The sequence below is a fragment of the Schistocerca nitens genome, chromosome 1 (genome assembly GCF_023898315.1).
Source record: "Schistocerca nitens isolate TAMUIC-IGC-003100 chromosome 1, iqSchNite1.1, whole genome shotgun sequence".
NCBI classification, from domain to species: domain Eukaryota; kingdom Metazoa; phylum Arthropoda; class Insecta; order Orthoptera; family Acrididae; genus Schistocerca; species Schistocerca nitens.
This window is the reverse complement of record NC_064614.1, coordinates 451,811,663-451,836,932: the sequence shown is the minus strand read 5'-3', so window position 1 is coordinate 451,836,932 and position 25,270 is coordinate 451,811,663. Positions and strand designations below refer to the sequence as shown.

Genomic DNA, 25,270 nt, shown 5'->3' with positions numbered 1-25,270 from the left:
CTATGTATTAGCAATACATTACATTTGTCTATATTAAGGGTCAGTTGCCACTCCCTGTACCAAGTGCCTATCCGCTGCATATCTTCCTGCATTTCGCTACAATTTTCTAATGCTGCAACTTCTCTGTATACTACAGCATCATCCGCGAAAAGCCGCATGGTCAGATGCAGTACATGTCAAGATTTGTAGAGTGAACAAAGCAGTATTGCAATTTAACAAAATCCGCAAAACACAAGTTACAACACAGCCTTCGTTACCCGAAAGGAATTCGAGAATATTGGAAGATGGGTGTCTGACGTACAGAGCGAGGCGGCGCAGTGGTTATCACACTGGACTCACATTCGACAGGACGGCGGTTCAAACCCGTGTCCTCCCATCCAAATTTGGGTTTTCCGTGATTCTCCCAAATCTCTCCAGGCAAATGCCGGAATGGTTCCTTTGAAAGGACACGGCCGATTTCCTTCCCCATCTCTGACACAATCCGAGTTTGTGCTACGTCTCTAATGACCTAGACGTCGACGGGACGTTAAACCCAATGTTCCCTCTTCCTTTTTTTTCTCCGAGTTACTTAGAAATGAAATCAGCTGACGACTTGTGACGAACTGTTTAATATTTAACGCATCAGTCACGGACTCATGTCGGGATCGTTGTTTCCGGCTCTAGTCTACTGAAGTCCATGAAATTATCTCATTTCAAGTCTGAATATCTCGTCCTGAGAGAAGCGCTCCCATGTTGTTAAATAAACATAATAAACCCCTATCAGGGTAGATTAACAGAAGAGACAAGGAAGATTCAACAAAGAACTTTACGTTTCGGCACGGGATCGTCAGCCGGCGCGAGAGTGGTACGGAGATTCTCGACAAACTCCAGTGGCAGACGATACGAAAGACATGTTCTGCATCATGGAAAAATTTGCTATTGAATTTCTCAGAGCGTACTTTACTGAAAGAGTCGGACGTTCAATCATTTTTCCTACACGCCATTCGCGAAATAAACAGGAAAGGGCGCGTGGGGGGGGGGGGGGGGGAGGGGGGGAGAGATAAAAAAATGGTTCAAATGGCTCTGAGCACTATGGGACTTAACATCTGAGGTCATCAGTCCCCTAGAACTTAGAACTACTTAAACCTAACTAACCTAAGGACATCACACACATCCATGCCCGAGGCAGGATTCGAACCTGCAACCGTAGCGCCTAGAACCGTTAGGCTACGGGAAGATCAATTAGTGGTACCAGAAATAGACCTACATTCCACCACACACCGTCAGGTGGCTTGTAGGTACAGATGTAGATGGAGAAATTGATTCACTGAGCTTCCTCACGCAGATTACACTTTCTAGCACTATGAAAAGGCATCACGTACTCTTCGATGTCTTCAGTATAGCGATAACGAGCTCGTGATGAAAACAAGCAAGCTACTTTGAAAGTAGTCGTTAAGGCATAACAGAGTACACACCGTACCGCGTGTGGCATTCTTAGATACCCAACAGTGCTCAAAGAAGCGCAGCGCTCACCTCTTGTTGATTACGTTAAGAAGTTGGTGTCGAGGAATTTGACGCCACATCGGTTGGGAATCGCCTCGTAGTCAACTTGACAACAATATTCAATGGGGGCAATAAAGAAAGTCGGCAAAGCACACATCTTTTGATCCATGGAACAACAGCGAACTCAATTCTTATGGAAGAGAGAGTGGCATGCAAACGAATGACGCTCGCGCTCCATAATCCAGTGGCTGGTGCTACTTTTTCTAGAGAGAAGATGGTAATTGCCGTAGTATTATCTCACTGTGCTCAGCCACATAATGCTACAAATTTGTTAAATGATAGGTTTTCCGATATTACAGGTAATTACTTCTAGAAGTGTATGAGAATTCTGTAGTGAATAAGAACTTTGTACTCCAGATCATCCAGCTGCGGACGCATATGGTTTGTCCTGACAAAAAATCTATAAAGGAAAGGCCAAAGTGAAACTTCAAAACGTAATTTTATGCATCTGGTGGCACAAAGAAAGTGGCATCCCAGGGAAATGTCCATCGTAGCTGGCATAAGAACCTATCCAGTACCCTGGCTGGAAAGCAACCCCTGCCGCACTTATTTTTCGCCCTCTAACGTCTACCTATATCACTCGATATCGGACAACCATCAAGAAAGCTCTTTAAACTTGGAGTGACAACATTTTTATTCTTGAACCAGTAGCCTTCTACAGGCGTGGAGCTCAAAAGCTGCCCGAGCCTTGACTGTTTTAGTTAATGTTGGAGTATATATTGTAGATGATTATGTCCCGTGTTTCTCTGTTATATTCAATAATGCGACGAGAAATGTTATAAAAATAGGCAATACTGCAAGAACATATTCCATTTACTGGTGTGGAATTACACTAGCAGTTTCCTGTGCTTTCGTATGAAATTTCAGGGTGCTAGTTGGAAGTTATATGGAGACGAAACGCTGGATGTTTTCGGTTTAGTAGCACTAATTTGGAATTTATCTGAAGATAATCTGCCTGTTATATAGAAGACGTTTTCACGGTTTACCACTACATTCCACCCGTTTATTTCAAATCTGATAAACTGCGGCCATAGAGTTTCCGTAACAAACTTGCATTCAGAAGGCAACGAATGGGAAAAAAGAAAAAAAGAAAAGAAATCCCACTGACAAGAAGGTCATTAGGGACGAAGAAACGCTAGGGCTGGGAAGGATGATGGACAGTGCCCTTTCGTAGGAAACATTCCAGCATTTGCCATAATCGTTTTAAGGAAATTATGGAAAACAAATTAGGTTGGCCAGACGGAAATTTATACCATTCTGTGTTAACTAAAAATGTTCAAATGTGTGTGAAATCTTATGGGACTCAACTCCTAAGGTCACCAGTCCCTAAGCTTACACCTACTTAACCTAAATTATCCTAAGGACAAACACACACACACCCATGCCCGAGGGAGGACTCGAACCTCCGCCGGGACCAGCCGTACAGTCCATGACTGCAGCGCCTCAGACCGCTCGGCTAATCCCGCGCGGCTCTGTGTTAACTACACAAAAAGAAAATAGTATTTGGCCCTAACAAAAACATGTGGAGAAAAGACCCATGTGGATCCTCAAAAAGTAATTCTATGCTTGTGGTTACACAAACATGCTATAAACTGCATACCAGGGGTGTGTCCATCGCAGTTGGCATCTGTTGGCAACAACAGAGACATCTGCGGTCGCCAATAAGGAAAGCCACCTTGGAAACTGCATCAATTGTTGCTACTGGACGAGAACGTCCCTCTGCACTTTGCTGATTTCACTAAAGAACCTCTCCAGGAGTTTGGCTGGAAAGCAATCCCTGCCGCTCTTATTCTTCACCCTCAAACGTTTATCTTTCTCACTCCATAATGGACAACCATCGACAAAATTTCTTTGTCGACGAAAATGCACTTTACTCTTGCATTGACGACGTCTTTATTCGTGAACTAGCAGTTTTCTACAGGCGTGGAGTCGAATAAATGCCTGAGCATCAATGTTTTAGATAATATGAGAGAATATATTGATGATTATTAATTTCTCTCTTGTATTTTCCTGTTATACTTAGTGAACCAAAGAGAAGCGATGTAAAAATGTACACTTAATAAGAAAAATGGTATCCGTAATAATGGCCTGCCCGTAAGATGTTACGGATTATTGATCTCGATGTGATCTTTGTCTATGTGAAGTCCTGCGTCCTACCCAAGAATCATTTCATGGCTAGCACGAAAATATGTAACTCTAGCAGTGAGACCTGACCCGAAAAGAAACCCAGTTAAATTATGTAACGTCACACATAAATCAACGAAATTTTGTATTCACAAGAAACTTAAATTTATGTCGGTACACGCAGGAAAATGTAAGTTTTAACAATAACGCAATCTCGCAATTTCGTAATTTTTTCACCTTTATCTTAAGGGGTATGAAATCAAGATAAAAAGAAGACTTAAGGTGCAAAAATTAAGATTTCCGTACCGATTTTCGAACTGGGAGCTTGTAACCGGTGAGAGAGCTGAGAACTTACCTAGATCTGCAGCGAGCTTAAAACTAGGAGCTAAGGCATCTTCCCCTTCGCAACAAACCACATTACCACCTAGCTTGTGAGTTGTTAATGCCTGCGGTACGCTCTCATTGCTATGCTATTTCATAACACAGATAAGTCTCAACATAAAATATTAGTTGTAGATTCTATATGGAACAACTTTCTTAGAATCTAATCATAAATTTGATAACGCATTATTACAACTATAGTAGAATCATTAAGATTATTTATTCAAAAATGGCAAAAAAATACCAAATGAATTGAGCAGAATAATTGGTTCAAATGGCTCTGAGCACTACGGGACTTAACTTCTGAGGTCATCAGTCCCCTAGAACGTAGAACTACTAAAACCTAACTAACCTAAGGACATCACACACATCCATGCCCGAGGCAGGATTCGAACCTGCGACTGTAGCGGTCGCGCGGTTCCGGACTGTAGCGCCTAGAAAAACTCGGCCACCCCGGCTGGCAGCAGAATAATTATGAATGACTCCAGGAAGTAAGCCGACGGTCATATAATTGCCAAACGTATTCTGTATTTTTGGCAGATCGTACTATGCCTGTAGATGCACCAACTCCAAAAAGTTTTGGCGTGAAAGTGATCAAGCAGTTGCTGATCTTGATAAACCTAAACTTCTATGTACTAACGGACACATCAGATTCCCACCGCTTCATGAATTTGTTTTAGAAAATATGTTTTGAAGCTTTCAACCTACTGATTGCGTCAATCTATGCTAGAAAATCATTCTGCATTTTTTTAATCACTGGAAAATTCATTCTTATTACATTGATCGAGACATTTTGGAGTTTAGAGCTGACGCAGAGGTTCATCAGATCAGCACCTGCTTGATCATTTTTACGCCAAAAATTTTTAGAGTTGGTGCATCTACTGGCATCGTACGATCTACCAAAAATCGTAGAAGAGATTCAAAAGATGAAGAATTATTCTATGACATTCGACATTGGCCTGGATATTGCCCTAACGATCAAATAAGTTAAGTATTAATACACGTACGTGATGATTAAGAATCGGGAAGAACGAGTAGTGGAATCTTTTACAGGCTTCACTGAAACAAAAAACAAAAATCCGAAGACATAAGTGAGATGATACTAAGTAAGCTCGACGCTGATGAACATGGCATTATAAATTATATAAGGCAAGCTTACGATCGTGCTGCTACAAAGGCCAGAAGACAGACAGGCGTGGAGGAACGAATAGAGTATCCCAATGCCGAATTCGTGCCCTGAACCTAGTCTGCTAGTATGCGGCTTCTGTGGAGGCGAATCCGGCGACATTCTTTTATTATAATTTCTGGATCATCCTATTGTAACGAAAGAAGTTTTTATCTTTCACGTCCATTCAAGTCTTATTTAATATCAAAAATGTTGCAAGATCTTCTCAGGCTTATTGTTATTTTACACATTTACTGCGACATTACCGATAAACTAGATTTAGATGACTTGTAATTTCATTCGCTTCGTAACACGGCAAAGCACAGCACAGGTTTTATATTATGGGATTGAATTCTTGTATTGAACAGCATTTAATAAAATAAGTAATACTTCATCATTCCTTTTGAATTATATTTACAAGAGATTGAAGCTTTTTTGGACCACTACTCGCTCACGCAAAACATGGACTGCTGAGACTGATATGTTTCTATTCAAAGTGAATCTAAAAAGATCTTTCTTCACAAGTTTTGGACATTTTATGTTTGTAACAACTACATTTTTACAAACAAAAATCTAGTTTTGCAAACAAATTTATTTTATAGGCAACTGGAGCCCATTGTAATATCCCATTTTAACGATTCGTCTACAACAATGTTGTTAGTTAATTATAATATTCAACATCCCTGTACCCTTCGAAATTGTGGCTTTCCTTACGGATCATTATCGTGGCTTCGAAAAGAAAACAAGTTATGCTAGACCTCAAGCAGAAACTCGAAATTACAGGTAAACTGAACTGAGGTTCTTCGCAGAAAACGAGTGCTGCTCGGAACGGTGTTGGACGAGCAACTATTTATGACCAGACTTCAGTAGAAAAAGAGTAAACATAATCTTACAGGAAAGTTACGATTAAACTGATAAAGAAGAGGACGTAGGAGGAGAGAACATGAGGATACCTGAAACTACAGGTGCTGAAGCTGGAGACGTCTTCCTAGAGTACATTAAGCAACAATCAGAAACATGGCAGCACCTATGAAATGTTTGTAAAGCCGCTGTGTGATAAAACATATTGCCGTCGTTTATCATCATTGTGACAACTAAAAAGTTGGGACATGTTTCATTGTGAGTGTTGAGTGATAGTAACATGTATATACACACTCAAGGACTACGTTTTCTGTGAAAATGAATTTATCTTTGGATTTGATAAAGTACAATACCTATGTGTTTATAATAAATTGAAGACACTCTCAATAATCCGACACCCACATGTGCGAGGAATGGCCGGTTTAGCAAGATCTAATAAACTTAGTGCTACTAAAGACACTGCTACTACCTATCGAAAAATCGTAGTACTAACAGTTTCAGGTCCGCCACGGTAGCTGCACGGTTAGCGCGGTGGATTGCTACGCGAAGGTAGCCGGGTTCGATTCCTGGCGATTCGGAGATTTTCTGAAAACACTTTCATCACTAATGTTGCTTGACTACAGACCGAAATTTTTTTTTCCTTTTTGGTCTGAAAATAATCCTGACGGTTCAAAAATCCCCAATTTACGGCATATTTGTTCAGGTAAAATCTTAAAACTCTATTTTGAATCACTTCCATTTGTCCACTTGCCCTGGAATTCTGCGTACCTATGTAGTCCCGATGACAAAACAGATATCGCATCTACTGACAATGTAGACAGGATTACCCAAACTGGCTGATACATATCACCCCGCCAGCCTCCCTCCTCCCCCACTGGACTACAACAATCACTGTTTTCGCTGACAACATCCCACACAGTTCAGTTACAAATGTTCCTTAATTTGAACTGCTGTGATCACTCGAAAGCCTTTGAACATTAGTATTAATGAGTCTCGCGGTTGTCGGTGTGCGTATTTTAGCGTACAAAAACTGCACGACTGTGGTGTGATTCAATACCGACAACATACCCGACATAAATCTTACTTGTGGTCTTTCTAACTGCCAACTGGCAATTTCGTGGCCGCGATGGTATAGAAAGAATTTGTTATTTTAAAAACTACATAATGTTTGGTAGTCTTTGCCGTATGAGCACAAAGGTGACCACGATTCAGAATATGTCCGAGATGAACAGCCTTATTCCAAAGTAGCTGGTGTCCCGACTGTCGGGACCACTTACTTGGCCACTCATACGTTGCCCGTGGTTCATGAACTAGGACATGACTACAGGAACCCACACCATGAACCACCGATCATGGTGTGGGTTCCTGTAGTCATGTCCTAGTTCATGAACCACGGGCAACGTATGATTGGCCAAGTAAGTGGTCCCGACAGTCGGGATACCAGTTACTTTGGAATAAGGCTGGGCATCTCGGACATATTCTGAGTCGTGGTCACCTTTGTGCTAATACGGCAAAGACTACCAAATCCATCGGTTAGTCCCACAACCGTTAGGGGTAAAACTCAATGGGACTCGGGGCAAGCAAGGCTAGCAAACTGCTTCCCTGATACTTTAAATATGATGCTGGCAACAATCAGAGCAAAATGCCTAGGACCTTTGGAGGTGACGGAGTCCCACCTCTAACTGACAAACCAGGGACTCCTAAGATACGACTTGGCAAACAAATGGTAACGAGATGGGGAGCCACTAATATCAATGGGGGCTACTCTGGGAAGAAGGTAGAGCTGGCAAAGGCTGCGAGTAAGATGGGGCTAGACGTTTTAGCTGTTAGTGACATTCGGGTAAGGAGTGAGAAAGAAGCGGAAGTGGGAGAATACAAGGTCTACCTGTCAGGAGTCAAAGCAGGAATAGCACAATGGGGTGTAGGGCTTTACATCAGGAAAGAAATGGACCCCAGCGTAGTTGCAATAAGGTATGTAAACGAACGACTGATGTGGATAGATTTGACAGTGTCTAGAAAGAAAATTAGGATTGTGTCAGTATATTCGCATTGTGAAGGGACAGATCAAGATAAGATGGATGGTTTTTATGAGGCACTCAGTGATGTAATTGTTAGAGTAAAGGACAAGGACAGTGTTCTGCTCATGGGTGATTCTAATGCCAGGATTGGAAATCGAACAGAAAGGTATGAAAAGGTTATGGGTAAATTTGGAGAGGATATGGAGGCCAACAGGAACGAGAAACAACTCTTGGATTTCTGTGCCAGTATGGGCTTAGTAATCACAAACTCGTTTTTTAAACATAAGAACATTCACCGGTATACTTGGGAAGGCAGGGGAACCAGATCTGTCATTGACTATATAATAACAGATCAGGAATTCAGGAAGGCTGTGAGGGATACACGTGTATTCAGGGGATTCTTTGATGACACTGATCATTATTTAATCTGCAGTGAAATTGGGATTGTGAGGCCGAAAGTGCAGGAGGTCAGGTCCATATGTAGGAGGATAAGAGTGGAGAAACTTCAGGATAAGGAAATCAGGCACAAGCACATAACAGCGATCTCAGAAAGGTACCAGTTAGTTGAATGTAGTCAATTACAGTCATTGGAAAAGGAATGGACAAGGTACAGGGACACAGTACTAGAAGTGGCTAAAGAATGTCTTGGAACGGTAGTGTGTAAAAGTAGGATGAAGCAAACAACTTTGTGGAATGACACAGTCAAGGCAGCCTGTAAAAGGAAAAAGAAGGCGTATCAAAAATGGCTACATACTAGAACTCAGGTAGACAGAGAAAGTTATGTTGAAGAAAGAAACAAAGCCAAACAGATAATTGCAGCATCCAAGAAGAAATCTTGGGAAGACTTTGGAAACAGGTTGGAGACTATGGGTCAAGCTGCTGGAAACCATTCTGGAGTGTAATTAGCAGTCTTCGAAAGGGAGGTAAGAAGGAAATGACAAGTATTTTGGACAGGTCAGGAAAACTGCTGGTGAATCCTGTGGATGCCTTGGGCAGATGGAGGGAATATTTTGAAGAGTTGCTCAATGTAGGTGAAAATACGATTCAGATTTCGAGGTAGAATGGGATAGGAATGATGATGGAAATAGGATCACACTTGAGGAAGTGGAGAAAATGGTCAATAGAGTGCAGTGCAATAAAGCAGCTGGGGTGGATGAAATTAAGTCGGAACTCATCAAATACAGTGGAATGTCAGGTCTTAAATGGCTACACAGGATAACTGAATTGGCCTGGGAGTCGGGACAGGTTGCATCAGACTGGACAAAAGCAGTAATCACACCAATCTTTAAACATGGAAACAGAAAAGATTGTAACAACTACAGAGATATCTCTTTAATCAGCGTTGTGGGTAAAATCTTCTCAGGTATTGTTGAAAGGAAAGTGCGAGTATTAGTTGAGGACAAATTGGATGAAAATCAGTGCGGGTTTAGGCCTCTTAGAGGTTGTCAGGACCAGATCTTTAGCGTACGGCAAATAATGGAGAAGTGTTATGAGTGGAACAGGGAATTGTATCTATGCTTTATAGATCTAGAAAAGGCATATCACCGGGTTCCTAGGAGGAAGTTATTGTCTGTTCTACGAGATTATGGAATAGGAGGCAAACTTTTGCAAGCAGTTAAAGGTCTTTACATGGATAGTCAGGCAGCAGTTAGAGTTGACGGTAAATTGAGTTCATGGTTCAGAGTAGTTTCAGGGGTAAGACAAGGCTGCAACCTGTCTCCACTGTTGTTCACATTATTTATGGATCATATGTTGAAAACAATAGGCTGGCTGGGTGAGATCAAGATATGTGAACACAAAATAAGCAGTCTTGCATATGCGGATGACTTAGTTGTGATGGCAGATTCGACTGAAAGTTCGCAAAGTAATATTTCAGAGCTAGATCAGAAATGTAAGGACCATGGTATGAAGATTAGCATCTCCAAAACGAAAGTAATGTCAGTGGGAAAGAAATATAAACAGATTGAGTGCCAAATAGGAGGAACAAAGTTAGAACAGGTGGACGGTTTCAAGTACTTAGGATGCATATTCTCACAGGATGGCAACATAGTGAAAGAACTGGAAGCGAGGTGTAGCAAAGCTAATGCAGTGAGCGCTCAGCTACGATCTATTCTCTTCTGCAAGAAGGAAGTCAGTACCAAGACTAAGTTATCTGTGCACCGTTCAATCTTCCGACCAACTTTGTTGTATGGGAGCGAAAGCTGGGTGGATTCAGGTTACCTTATCAACAAGGTTGAGGTTACGGATATGAAAGTAGCTAGGATGATTGCAGGTACTAGTAGATGGGAACAATGGCAGTAGGGTGTCCACAACGAGGAAATCAAAGAAAAACTGGGAATAAACTCTATAGATGTAGCAGTCAGGGCGAACAGGCTTAGATGGTGGGGTCATGTTACACGCATGGGAGAAGCAAGGTTACCCAAGAGACTCACGGGTTCAGCAGTAGAGGGTAGGAGGAGTCGGGGCAGACCAAGGAGAAGAAGGTACCTGGATTCGGTTAAGAATGATTTTGAAGTAATAGGTTTAACATCAGATGAGGCACCAATGTTAGCACTGAATAGGGGATCATGGAGGAATTTTATAAGGGGGCTATGCTCCAGACTGAACGCTGAAAGGCATAGTCTTAAATGATGATGATGATGATGACATAATGTTTTAAAAATAGTCAGGTTGTATTTCATTGTTTTTAAAAAAACTACAAGAACTGACGTGATTTTGGCTAATAGGAAATGTTGCTGGTTAGAAATTTAGAAAAAAAACACGTGGACATTATTATTTTTGCGCGACTTGGACCCCCTTGATTTCATGTATAAGCACCATAGTGTAAAATAGGGTAAATTACACAATAATATTAATTAGTGGGTTAATTAATGCTTTAAGTCATTTTATATAGAAAAATTAAAGTAATAAAAACATGTATCCAAACTTCGGAATCTAACAACGGTAACTACAAATCTACGATAGAAATTTGGCCGATTATGAACTGAAAGCTAATTATCCCTTCAAGTGACTATTTTCTGATAATTAGAAGTAATTTACAGGAAAGTGGGACTGCCATGCTTTCTGTTGTGTGGGTCACTTTTCTAAAATGGCTCTAAGCACTATGGGACTTAACATCTGAGGTCATCAGTCCCCTAGACTTAGAACAACTTAAACCTAACTAACCTAAGGACACCACACACATCCATGCCCGAGGCAGGATTCGAACCTGAAGCCGTGCAGCAGTGCGGTTCCGGACTGAAGCGGCTAGAACCGCTCGGCCACAACGGCCAACTCACCTTTCTAAAATGTACTAATTAGCTCATAGTGTTTTGCATGTTGCGAGCTGTAGTATTAATATCAGTCAACAGTATTTTCTAACTAAGAGTGTTACAAAGAACGTTAATTACATCAGGGTATACAGAACAACCAAAATGATAATCCGAACAATAAATTCAAATGAAATCGAATCTACATAAAATCTTGAGATTTTCGTGTGCACGTCATAAGCCCATAGACAAATATATTGAAAAGAAGATACAATTAGCAAAAAAAGGTTTTTTTGGAGTTGAAAAGACAGGACACATGGGAAGAATCCACCAGCTATGTCACAACTACTAGCAGCGAATATATTTGGATCATGAATGAAAAACAATACGCATTGACTTCTGCGGAATAATGTAGAATCTCTCATACCACGCCTTACAAGAGTGAGCGGTAAATGTGGTGTTATATTTTCCAGGTTACCGACACACATCAAATACCACTGGTAGGGTAATACCGTCTTCCTTTAAACGTGGAAGAATCACGTCAACAAATTACATTCACTTAAAATTGTTAACTTGTCTAAGTACCTGTGGAAAATACGACTGAAAAATGTTTATAAGAATAATTTTTCAGAAAAAATGTTAGACGACATTTTTCAGTTCCTACAAGATGTCATGGACACAGTTTGTGCATGTGTCTGTGTGTGTGTGGGGGGGGGGGGGGGAGGAGGGGGGGGGTGCGTGATTGTGTGTGTGTGTGTGTGTGTGTGTGTGTGTGTGTGTGTGTGCGAGAGAGAGAGAGAGAGAGAGAGAGAGAGAGAGAGACAGACAGACATGAAAATAGTATTCATGAAGCTTTATGACCTTCTTGCTCATTGCCAAGAAACTAGTTCTTACATGTTTTGAAGTTTTTCTGTTGGGTGCGTCTGATTTGGTTTCAGTGTTTCATTTACCTCCTTCTATTTACCACTGCGCTGGCGCTGTTATACAATGACCTGACAAAAGTCATGAGATACCTCCCAATACCGCGTCAGACCTCCTTTTGGCCGGCTTAGTGCTGCAATGCCACGTGGCACGTGACACGGACTCAGCATGTCGCCGGAAGTTCCCAGCAGAAATATTGAGCCATGCTGCATCTATAGTGTTGCCAGTGTAGGTCTGTGTGCACAAACTGACCTCTAGATTATGTTTCATATATGTTCGGTGGTATGCATGTTGGGCGATCTGCGTGGCAAAACCATTCGCTCCAACTGTCCAGAATTTTCTTCAAACCAATCGCGAACAAGTGGCTCAGTGACATGGCACACTAGTATCCATAAAAATTCCGATGTTCATGAATGGCTGCCGAACATCCAGACGACCCAGTCCATTCCATGTAAACACATCTCACACCATTATGGAGCCACCATCAGTTTGAACACTGCCTTGTTGACAGCTTAGGTCCATGGCTTCGTGGAATATGAATCACACTCGAACCTACTATCAGCTCTTACCAACTGAAATCGGGACTCATCTGACCAGGCCAACGATATGTATACGAGCACAGGAGAGGAGCAGCAGGCAATGTCGTGCTATTAGCAAAGGCACTTGCCTCGGTCGTCTGCTGCCATCGGCTATTAGCGCCACATTTTCCTAAAGGATATGTTCGCTGTACGTCCAAAAATGAGTATTGCGGTTTCTCACGCAATATTGCTTGTCTGTCTACGCAAATGCAGCTACTCTCGGTCGTTAAGTGAAGTCCGTTGGCCACTACGTTATCCGTGGTGAGAAGTAAGGGCTGAAATGTGGTATTCTGGGCAGACTATTGATACTGTGGATCACGGAATACTGAATTCCCTAATGGTTCAAATGGTTCAAATGGCTCTGAGCACTATGGGACTCAACTGCTGTGGTCGTAAGTCCCCTAGAACTTAGAACTACTTAAACCTAACTAACCTAAGGACAGCACACAACACCCAGCCATCACGAGGCAGAGAAGAATTCCCTAATGATTTCTGAAACTGAACTTACTATGTATCTAGCTGCAACCACCATTCCGCGTTCAAAATCTGTTAAATTCCGTCTTGCGGCCATAATCACGTAGGAAACATTTCACATGTAGCACCTGAGTACAAATGACAGTTCCGACAATGAACTGCCCTTTTATACTACCGCGATCTGTATAAGTCCATATCGTTATCCCATGACATAAGTCACATCTGTGTATGAGGGCCGACCACAAAGTTTCCATTTGAGGACTGAGATCTACCCCGATATTTATCCCTCCTACCAACTTCAACACTTCCCCACCTATCCCAATCCACATGAGGTCTCGTCTACCCTTTTCCTCTTCATCCATCCCCCCCCCCCCCTTTTCCACTTGCAACCACTGCTCTACCCACACGGCACACTCCTCCTCACCCTTTCTCTTTCCGTCCGACTTTATTAATCGCTACCCATCTCAGTTCCTATCTCTCATCTCCAAAGGTTTTCGTATCTAACAAACCCCTATCCCTACCCGCATCCCTCAATCCCAGGAAACACACTCTTTCCTTCCCTCTCATCCTAGTGCAGGCCCTTCAGATTTTAAGTTTCTCAGTTTTTATCTGAATTCCATCTTATTGCAAAATGCTTTCAACGTGTATATATTTCCATTTTTTAACTGCCCATCTTTCATTTTTAATTTAAAATAGAAAAAACCCCAAAATTTTTACATTTTCTTATTGAATTTTTTTTAATTCGCTAGGCTGAAGAGTTTAGAACTGTACTACTGACAGCCCCTTCCTCTCCATATGGAGGAGGTGGATGAAATGACAATACAGGGAAGAAAATTTCCGTTTAATGGCGTTGCTGCAGCATATACGCAATTTAGTGAGACTCCGACTCAGGTATATAAGCAGCGACATGGAGGCGAAGGCTGTACGTACAGTAAATGTAGAAATGTAAACTACAGCTACGTTTTTATCAAAAGAATCCAAACAGGACCACCGTTCTGTTATTCTTCTATTGGCTGCCGAAGGACAAACACCGCCATATGGGAATGAAGAATGTGCCTGTGGTAGTACGCCTGCCGAAAACCACCGTCATGGAATGGTGCGCCAAGTTCCGTGTTGCTTCATGATAACGCACGTCCCCATATCGCAAATATCCTACCACGTAAGTTACGCCAACTCAAGAGGCAGCCACTCGAGCACCCGCCCTGTAGCCCTGATCCCTCCCCATGCGATTATAACGCCCCAATCCCTTAAAAAAGGCCTTGGGTGCATACGACCCCTGTCGGGCGAGAATAGGCAGCAGGAAGTTAAGGACTTCAAATAGCTCTAAGCACTATGGAACTTAACATCTGAGGTCATCAATCCCCTATACTTAGGAACTACTTAAATGTAACTAACCTAAGGACATCACACACATCCATGCCCGAGGCAGGATTCGAGCCTGCGACCGTAGCAGCAGCGCGGTTTCGCACTGAAGCGCGTAGAACCGCTCGGTCACAGTGGCCGGTGTTAAGGACTTCTTTACGCAGCACAACATGGTGAAACTTCCTGGCAGATTAAAACTGTGTCCCGGACCGAAACTCGAACTCGGGACCTTTGCCTTCCACGGGCAAGTGTCTACCAACTGAGCTGCCCAAGCACAGCTCACGCCCCATCCTCACAGGTTTATATCAGCCAGTACCTCGTCTCCTACCTTCCAAACTTTACAAAAGCTCTCCTGCGAACCTTGCAGAACTAGCACTCCTGAAAAAGAGGATATTGCGGAGACATGGCTTAGCCACAGCCTGGGGGATGTTTCCAGAATGAGATTTTCACTCTGCATCGGAGTGTACGCTGATATGAAACTTCCTGGTAGATTAAAACTGTGTGCCGGGCCGAGACTCGAACTAGGGACCTTTGCCTTTCTCCTGCGAAGGAGAGGTTCTGCAAAGTTTGGAAGGTAGGAGACGAGGTACTGGCAGAAGTGAAGCTGTGAGGACGGGCGTGAGTCGTGCTTGGGTAGCTCAGTTGGTCCACTTGCCCGTGAAAGACAAAGGTCCCGAGTTCGAGTTTCGGTCCGGCACACAGTTTTAATCTGCCAGGAAGTTTCATATCAGCACACACTCCACTGCAGTGTGAAAATCTCATTCTGAAAACATTCCCCAGGCTGTGGCTAAGCCATGTGTCCGCAATATTCTTTCTTTCAGGAGTGCTAGTACTGCAAGGTTCGCAGGAGAGCTTCTGTAAAGTTTGGAAGGTAGGAGACGAGATACTGACAGAAGTAAAGTTGTGAGGACGGTGCGGGAATCTTGCTCGGGTAACTCAGTTGGTAGAGCACTTTCCCGCGAAAGGCAAAGGTCCCGAGTTAGAGTCTCGGTCCGGCACACAGTTTTAATCTGCCAGGAAGTTTCATATCAGCGCACACTCCGCTGCAAAGTGAAAATCTCATTCTGAGAACATGGTGTTTTACAAAACAGATATCTGCAATCTGATGCGTCGGTGGAATGATTGCCTCAGTGCTCATGGCGGTTTTGACTGATTGGCATACCGTTTCTGGATTTTACAGCCTTCGAACAGAAACTTTTTGGTAACCCCTTATACTCAGCTCCATTTACGAGGGTTGGACCTTAAATAGTGGCAACTACACTCCTGGAAATGAAAAAAAGAACACATTGACACCGGTGTGTCAGACCCACCATACTTGCTCCGGACACTGCGAGAGGGCTGTACAAGCAATGATCACACGCACGGCACAGCTGACACACCAGGAACCGCGGTGTTGGCCGTCGAATGGCGCTAGCTGCGCAGCATTTGTGCACCGCCGCCGTCAGTGTCAGCCAGTTTGCCGTGGCATACGGAGCTCCATCGCAGTCTTTAACACTGGTAGCATGCCGCGACAGCGTGGACGTGAACCGTATGTGCAGTTGACGGACTTTGAGCGAGGGCGTATAGTGGGCATGCGGGAGGCCGGGTGGACGTACCGCCGAATTGCTCAACACGTGGGGCGTGAGGTCTCCACAGTACATCGATGTTGTCGCCAGTGGTCGGCGGAAGGTGCATGTACCCGTCGACCTGGGACCGGACCGCACCGACGCACGGATGCACGCCAAGACCGTAGGATCCTACGCAGTGCCGTAGGGGACCGCACCGCCACTTCCCAGCAAATTAGGGACACTGTTGCTCCTGGGGTATCGGCGAGGACCATTCGCAACCGTCTCCATGAAGCTGGGCTACGGTCCCGCACACCGTTAGGCCGTCTTCCGCTCACGCCCCAACATCGTGCAGCCCGCCTCCAGTGGTGTCGCGACAGGCGTGAATGGAGGGACGAATGGAGACGTGTCGTCTTCAGCGATGAGAGTCGCTTCTGCCTTGGTGCCAATGATGGTCGTATGCGTGTTTGGCGCCGTGCAGGTGAGCGCCACAATCAGGACTGCATACGACCGAGGCACACAGGGCCAACACCCGGCATCATGGTGTGGGGAGCGATCTCCTACACTGGCCGTACACCACTGGTGATCGTCGAGGGGACACTGAATAGTGCACGGTACATCCAAACCGTCATCGAACCCATCGTTCTACCATTCCTAGACCGGCAAGGGAACTTGCTGTTCCAACAGGACAATGCACGTTCGCATGTATCCCGTGCCACCCAACGTGCTCTAAAAGGTGTAAGTCAACTACCCTGGCCAGCAAGATCTCCGGATCTGTCCCCCATTGAGCATGTTTGGGACTGGATGAAGCGTCGTCTCACGCGGTCTGCATGTCCAGCACGAACGCTGGTCCAACTGAGGCGCCAGGTGGAAATGGCATGGCAAGTCGTTCCACAGGACTACATCCAGCATCTCTACGATCGTCTCCATGGGAGAATAGCAGCCTGCATTGCTGCGAAAGGTGGATATACACTGTACTAGTGCCGACATTGTGCATGCTCTGCTGCCTGTGTCTATGTGCCTGTGGTTCTGTCAGTGTGATCATGTGATGTATCTGACCCCAGGAATGTGTCAATAAAGTTTCCCCTTCCTGGGACAATGAATTCACGGTGTTCTTTTTTCAATTTCCAGGAGTGTATTTATTCACAACCGACACAAAAGAGTTACATGTGTGCACCTGTTACTGTCCTTCAAAGTAGTCACCATCGCTGTGTAGAACCCGCTGTCGCAATATGGAAGGCGTAGTATACCACTAGCAGAGTCTGTTCTGTTGATGGTGCGAATGGAGCGGTCTACTCCCTGTCGAATCTCTGGAACAGTTCTGAAGCCAATGCCACGAAGTGGTTCCTTCATACTCGGAATCAAATCAAAGTCACGAGGACTTAAGTCCGGGGATTACGGTGGATGGTGCAGTACTTCCCAGTCCCATCGACCGAACAGAGCAGCCACAGCGTGCGCTGTATGCGGCAGCGCATTGTCGTGCAAAATGATGGGTGGGTTGCGCAGAAAGTGTCGCCGGTTCTTTCGCAAAGCTGATCGCAGATGATGCTCCAAAAACGAACAGTAACACTGTGCATTGACGGTCTGCCGTGGAGGAACGTAATGCATTAGGCTAACACCATCACAGTCGTACACGAGAATCACCATAACTTTAGACCGCTCCATTCGCACCATCAACAGAACAGGCTCTGCTAACGGTATACTACGCCTTCCACATTTGCTGGCAACTGCTTCTACGCAACGCTGGTGACTACTTTGAAGGACAGTAACAGGTGCAAACATGTAACTCTTTTGTAGCGGCTGTGAATAAATAGTTGCCACTATTTAAGTTTCAACCCACGTAGTAAGCACAAAAATATAGAGGGAGAAGAAAAATTCGCACACTCGCACTTCGCAGCGCGATTCTTCACAAACAACAACGCAAAAATCTCTGTCACAAAATGTCTAGGATAGCGTTTTGAATTAGCCTGCAGGAGGTCGATGGTTTGTTGCTGGATCGAGGCGTATTTGTCTTTATTTGCCGATTTCAATCTGGCGTACAATACTGTAGTATAGACCGTTTATTAAGCCACACGTATCCGACATTTACATAATACAGTGTTCTGTAACAGTGAACGTAACGAAAGCGTGGTTAGACAAGTCAGAAATAGACAGCTGAAACAAATGACCTGTCATAGGACAGAAAAACCACAAAAACATGATCAGTTCCAAAATGTTAACGATGATTGCAAGTAAGATAACTCAACATCTACTAGTCATTTACACTACATGCAGTGTGTCCTCTCAGATGTAACACATTAGCAACCAGTGACAGTAACAATTTCCATATTACTGCCCGCATAATGTTTACAAAAGAATAGGTTTTCCTCAGAGCAGATGCTCAAAGCGACCCCTCCCCCCCCCCCCCCACCCGCCCCACACCCTACCCCTCGCCTGCTCGTTCGAACATTGAGTGGCCCGCTGAGTCACACAGCTCTGGACTCTTCGCAACACGGCTGCATCAACAGGTGCACGAGCAGCATGAACACGCGCTATCAGTTCATCCACATGTGTCGGCAAAGTAGAATACATGTGCTCCTTCAAGTGTCCCCACAGGAAGAAATGACTGTCGGAGTCATTTCCTTGGAAATGTTCTGTCTAAATACCATCGCACATTAATTCCAAAGTATGGATGTGCACCATCATGTTGGAACCATAACCCCTGCCGAATATGATTTGAAACATCTTCCAGTGCGTCAGGCAAATAGTTTGCCCTGATGCATGATACCTTCGTGTTGTCAACCGTGCGGCAACAAATAGGAATCCAAACTCCTGTCTTCCAGTATTCCGGCCCAGACGTTGATGCCAACGTAAGCTTGATATACAACAAGTTAACTTCACACCAATGGTGGGCATTGTCCGTATTGAAGACACCCTTACAAGCGAACGCTGCTTCATCCAGCCATATTACGGTGTTTTAGAAGTCGTCGTTGAATTCCTATTGTTGTTGGAAACATTCACACAATTCCATCAGCAGGCGGCGGACTGCAATATGAAGGTGTTGCATTTAGGAATAATGATAGGAGTGCAGCCCATGCTCTTGCAGCACGTCAATGACCGTGCATTACGAGACACGCACCTGCCTTGTTATACTACGTGTACTTCCCTGGGGTTCTTGACGTATGACCCCCAGAATAGCTTTCTTAGTAACTGCAATACTGCGAGTCCGTGGGCGACTTCTGTCACGCGATGGTGGAAGGAGAGAAGCTGTCTCCCGAGTTGTCTCGTACGCTGTCATCTACGCTATGAGGACAACTGACATTAATAACAAATGGCTGACCACTTGAATTTCCACTCGCAACGGCCTGTATCCGAGTCTCTCTAGCTCAGATAACATGATACTCTGCAACATCTATAGCTGTCTTGCCGCATACATTTATTGAAGGTCATGTCTGTTCTTTGTTGAAATTTAAGATTAATTTATTTTATTTAGCGTATAGCTTACAGAATTACAATTTAAAAGTGCGTACACTTAAATTGATATAAGTTAAGATAGAATGATATGAATCAAAAGCCGGTACGCCTATATATACGGATGTAAAATGTATAGGTAGTAAAGATAGATGAAGAACCGGCAGTAGACAAAGGAAGTTGAGATCCATTTTTCATCACAGCTATCCAGCAAAAGACTCCAATCATTTAACTGCTGGAGGTGTTGCGTCTAAAAAACCTTTACAGGTACCCACGAATTTTCTTTTTGGGCAGTCGTGCAAAAATGTGCTCAATACTTTGCTCCGATGTTCCGCAGTCACATAGGTCGCCACCTGCAATTCTCCATTTGTATATCATTGCTTTGGTGACGGTGTGGCCAGTTCTTATATGGCTGAGGGAGCTCCATATTTTTCTTGGTTGGGTCGCACCCGGAAGTTAGATGGTCGGATCAATGTTGCCTAATATCTTATGACCATGGAAGGACGTTCACAGATTTGTCCACAGTGTACACAAGTGCTTGTGCTGCACTTCTTAAGGTGTTTGCATTACATCCCCATCTAGCACCAACCAGTTTCCTTAATATGTGTTTCTCGATTTTTAGCTTCTTTCCTCTTAGTTCTGGGCGTTTGCTAAATGTCGAGGATCTTTCGAGAGTCACACCCAAATAATTAAATATTTGGGGTGCAGTGTCGGTATTTTTATTTATTTATTTATTTATTTTGTTTTTTGCGTAAGATTACAATTCTCTGACATTCTGTTGGTCAGCTTATGTGAGACACAAAGCCGGCCCAGTGAATAATCCTGGGTGGTCTCGATCGCTGTTTGCACCTTTTCGTCGCGACTCGGCAGCTGGTGTGGCAAAAGGTGCGAGTTCGATGACGGGGAGCATGCCGAGCGGCCGGGCGCCGGTTTCCCGGATGCGGGATGTGCCGGCGGTGGGCGACCCAGTTGCGGGCGGATCCCCGCCCCCGCCTGACCTGGTCCACTGCGCAGGCGCGGCCGGTGGTGCACCACGTGCTGCCCTCGCATCCGGCTGTGCCTGCCTGCTACCTGCACCTCACCTCATCTCGCCACAATGCGGCCCGGCCCGGACCAGCTCGGCCCACGCGCCGCTCGTCGCCGTCGGGAGCCGTTGCTGGCCCGAGCAGTACACGCACGCTTCCATAGCGCTCTTTGTTCGCTTTACCTCTGAAGGGGTTCCCGCTCAGGCACTAGGTGCATATGATAAAGTAGAGGCTTTGACACAAATGCACGGTCTGGTAGCGGCTTCTCTTTGGTTTTGTATTTGTTTGGTTCTTTGTTTTGCATGTAATTAGAACCGCACATCACTCAGTGTTAGTCCATTGTGTATTTCATATCTCTACAGCATATAAGTTGCATTTTGTAAGTAACAAAAATTAGTCGGTCACGTAACTTCTGCGTTTTTATGTAATCAAAGCAATTACTTTTAATGCAAGTAGAGTTATATATAGGGTGGTCCATTTGATCGTGACCGGACCAAATATCTCACGGAATAAGCATCAAACGAAAAAACTACAAAGAACGGTCCATTTTAACACGTGTAATGCATCACGAAGCAAATACCGTCCGCACTGACGGAATGTTACGTGATACCACGTACTTAGACGTTTCTGACTATTACAGTGCCATCTATCACAAATTGAAAAAAGTGGTCCAACTAAAACATTCATATTTCTTTACGAACTACACGAATATGTAATAAAAAATGGAGGTTCCTATTTTAAAAGAACGCAGTTGATATCCGTTTGACCTATGGCAGCGCCATCTATCGGGCCAACCATAGCGCCATCTGGTTTGTCCCTTCTAGCCAGACAAGTTTCGTTCTTTGTAGTTTTTCCGTTTGACGCTTGTTTCGTGAGATATTTGACCCGGTCACGATCAATGGACCACCCATATATAATCATGATCAAAGGCCAGCTCCCTGTTATTATTGATAATTCCGAAAGGTTTTCACGATTAACAGAAACGTGTTTTCTACCATTTCGACGAACTATTGTAACGATGTTTGATATATTTTTGTTTTGTTGTTATTTTTTCATTTTACCTATTTGGTAAGGAAATTGCATTTTCTAGCGCTATATGATAAATCTGTATTGTTTTCTTTATAGTTACTGCAGTAGCCCTCTATTTCACGTTACAAACCAACAATTTTCGAATAAAACTGAATTAACCATTGACACTTATAATTAAGTTATAAATACTGCTTACTTTTAAGTACCTCACAGCACCATAACTATGTACAACAAAAATGTTCCGTAGGTTACTAGCCCTTTATATACACTCCTGGAAATTGAAATAAGAACATCGTGAATTCATTGTCCCAGGAAGGGGAAACTTTATTGACACATTCCTGGGGTCAGATACATCACATGATCACACTGACAGAACCACAGGCACATAGACACAGGCAACAGAGCATGCACAATGTCGGCACTAGTACAGTGTATATCCACCTTTCGCAGCAATGCAAGCTGCTATTCTCCCATGGAGACGATCGTAGAGATGCTGGATGTAGTCCTGTGGAACAGCTTGCCATACCATTTCCACCTGGTGCCTCAGTTGGACCAGCGTTCGTGCTGGACGTGCAGACCGCGTGAGACGACGCTTCATCCAGTCCCAAACATGCTCAATGGGGGACAGATCCGGAGATCTTGCTGGCCAGGGTAGTTGACTTACACCTTCTAGAGCACGTTGGGTGGCACGGGATACATGCGGACGTGCATTGTCCTGTTGGAACAGCAAGTTCCCTTGCCGGTCTAGGAATGGTAGAACGATGGGTTCGATGACGGTTTGGATGTACCGTGCACTATTCAGTGTCCCCTCGACGATCACCAGTGGTGTACGGCCAGTGTAGGAGATCGCTCCCCACACCATGATGCCGGGTGTTGGCCCTGTGTGCCTCGGTCGTATGCAGTCCTGATTGTGGCGCTCACCTGCACGGCGCCAAACACGCATACGACCATCATTGGCACCAAGGCAGAAGCGACTCCCATCGCTGAAGACGACACGTCTCCATTCGTCCCTCCATTCACGCCTGTCGCGACACCATTGGAGGCGGGCTGCACGATGTTGGGGCGTGAGCGGAAGACGGCCTAACGGTGTGCGGGACCGTAGCCCAGCTTCATGGAGACGGTTGCGAATGGTCCTCGCCGATACCCCAGGAGCAACAGTGTCCCTAATTTGCTGGGAAGTGGCGGTGCGGTCCCCTACGGCACTGCGTAGGATCCTACGGTCTTGGCGTGCATCCGTGCGTCGCTGCGGTCCGGTCCCAGGTCGACGGGCACGTGCACCTTCCGCCGACCACTGGCGACAACATCAATGTACTGTGGAGACCTCACGCCCCACGTGTTGAGCAATTCGGCGGTACGTCCACCCGGCCTCCCGCATTCCCACTATACGCCGTCGCTCAAAGTCCGTCAACTGCACATACGGTTCACGTCCACGCTGTCGCGGCATGCTACCAGTGTTAAAGACTGCGATGGAGCTCCGTATGCCACGGCAAACTGGCTGACACTGACGGCGGTGGTGCACAAATACTGCGCAGCTAGCGCCATTCGACGGCCAACACCGCGGTTCCTGGTGTGTCCGCTGTGCCGTGCGTGTGATCATTGCTTGTACAGCCCTCTCGCAGTGTCCGGAGCAAGTATGGTGGGTCTGACACACCGGTGTCAATGTGTTCTTTTTTCCATTTCCAGGAGTGTATACTAACTCAGTTTGTAGATGGCTCGACACTGCCGGTTTTTAGAGGAATCTAGTAGACTATGATCGCATTGGTAAAGAAAGCGATCGGTATGAGATAACGCCCGAAAGGTATGCAACACAACTGCTGTAAAGACAGCACGGGTACGACCTTAAGTGACCAAAGCTACCTCGAAAACTACCATAGTCAACACATACTAACGATAGTCTAGGTAGCCTACAGTAGTTTTACAACTCCAGTCAAACCACATGTACAGTAGGGGCAGCACAAACTTTCTCGGCCAGGGAATGAAAAATTGTATTAGTCATGGTATAAATGCAGTTAGTCTTTGACGTAGTCACCTTTCAGTGAGTGTATTTCCGTCTGACGTTTTTCCAATAGGTAAATTCAGCCCAGTATGTGAGATTTTGTAAAATCTATCTATTTTTCCGTGTATAGCTGTGGTACATTCCAAACGTTTTCCACTTACTAATTTTATAAAATGGAGGAGTAGATGGAATACAGATGGAGCGATATATGACGAGGAGGTCCTAAACGTTTAATTCTGAAGAACATTCAATAGCTAAGATCGTATAAATTAGTCTTTATTGTTGAGAACCGGGTTCCACAGTTGTAACTGACATCTTCTGACCATCAAAAAGTTTTGTTATAAAACGTGAGCCGCGCGGGATTAGCCAAGCGATCTAAGGAGCTGCAGTCATGGACTGTGCGGCTGGTCCTGGCGGAGGTTCGAGTCCTCCCTCGGGCATGGATCTGTGTGTTTGTCCTTAGGATACTTTAGGTTAAATAGTGTGTAAGCTTAGGGACTGATGACCTTAGCAGTTAAGTCCCATAAGATTTCACACACATTTGAACATTTGATTTGTTATAAATCGTGCTTCATTGTGAGTTAGCACCTCATGCTATGCTGTCATTGTGGCGGATAAAGTACAGCAGATTATACACAGGTTTATCGACGGCAAAACTATTTGCAGTTAAAAAGTACCTAGTGCACGTGGGCATGTTCGCATATGTAGCATTCATGCATCATGCACAGTAAAATGCACATCTGTACATGTTTACGTGACTTGTTACATACATTGTGGGTATACCTCAGACGAAATATACTCCGTGCGAACAGTCCTCGGAAGGAGGACCGCCGTGTCATCCTCTGCCGACAGGCGTCACTGGATGCGGAGATGGAGTGACGTGTGGTCCGCACACCGCTCTCCTGTCCCTTGTCAGTCTTCGTGATTGGAGCCTCTACTCCTACATCAAGTAGCTCCTCAATTCGCCTCAGAAGGACTGAGTGCACCCCGCTTGCCAACGGCGCTCGGAAGATCGGGCGGTCACCCATCCAAGTGCTAGCCGAGCTCGACAGCGCTTAACATCGGTGATCTGACAGGTACCGGTGTTACCACTGCGACAACGCCGTTGGCCACGAAGACGAAGTATACGTAGCTTTTTTACTGTAAATGGTTGTACTGTCGACAAACCTGTGTCTAATGTTTTGTATTTTATACACCATAATGACAACATGTGATGAGGTATTAACTCACAATGGAACACATTTCACATCAAAAAATTTTTGAAGTCCTGAAGATGAAAGTTGCAACTGTCGAAAGCAGTTCTTAACAATAAAGCCTAATCTATGCGAGTTTGGTTACTGAAAGTTTTTTCCAAGTAAAACATAGATTGCTCCAAGTTCGCTGCATGCGAAACATTCACCTAAATGTTTGTATCGATATGCCACGTTTTTCCCACGTCGAAAGATACCCTTTTTCATCCACTTTCAATTTCGCCCGTTCAAGGGCAATGTACCTTTCCTCGCACAATACTGACTGTTGTTTCGTTTACGCCGTAAAATAGTTAACCTAACTA

The 25,270-nt window shown here is 44.6% G+C and overlaps 1 pseudogene; it reads right to left on the bottom strand.

The window, feature by feature from the left end:
* Window positions 1–24,710: 24,710 nt before the first annotated feature.
* LOC126209274 (5S ribosomal RNA) lies at window positions 24,711–24,828 on the bottom strand (annotated as a pseudogene).
* Between the last annotated feature and the right edge of the window lie 442 nt (window positions 24,829–25,270).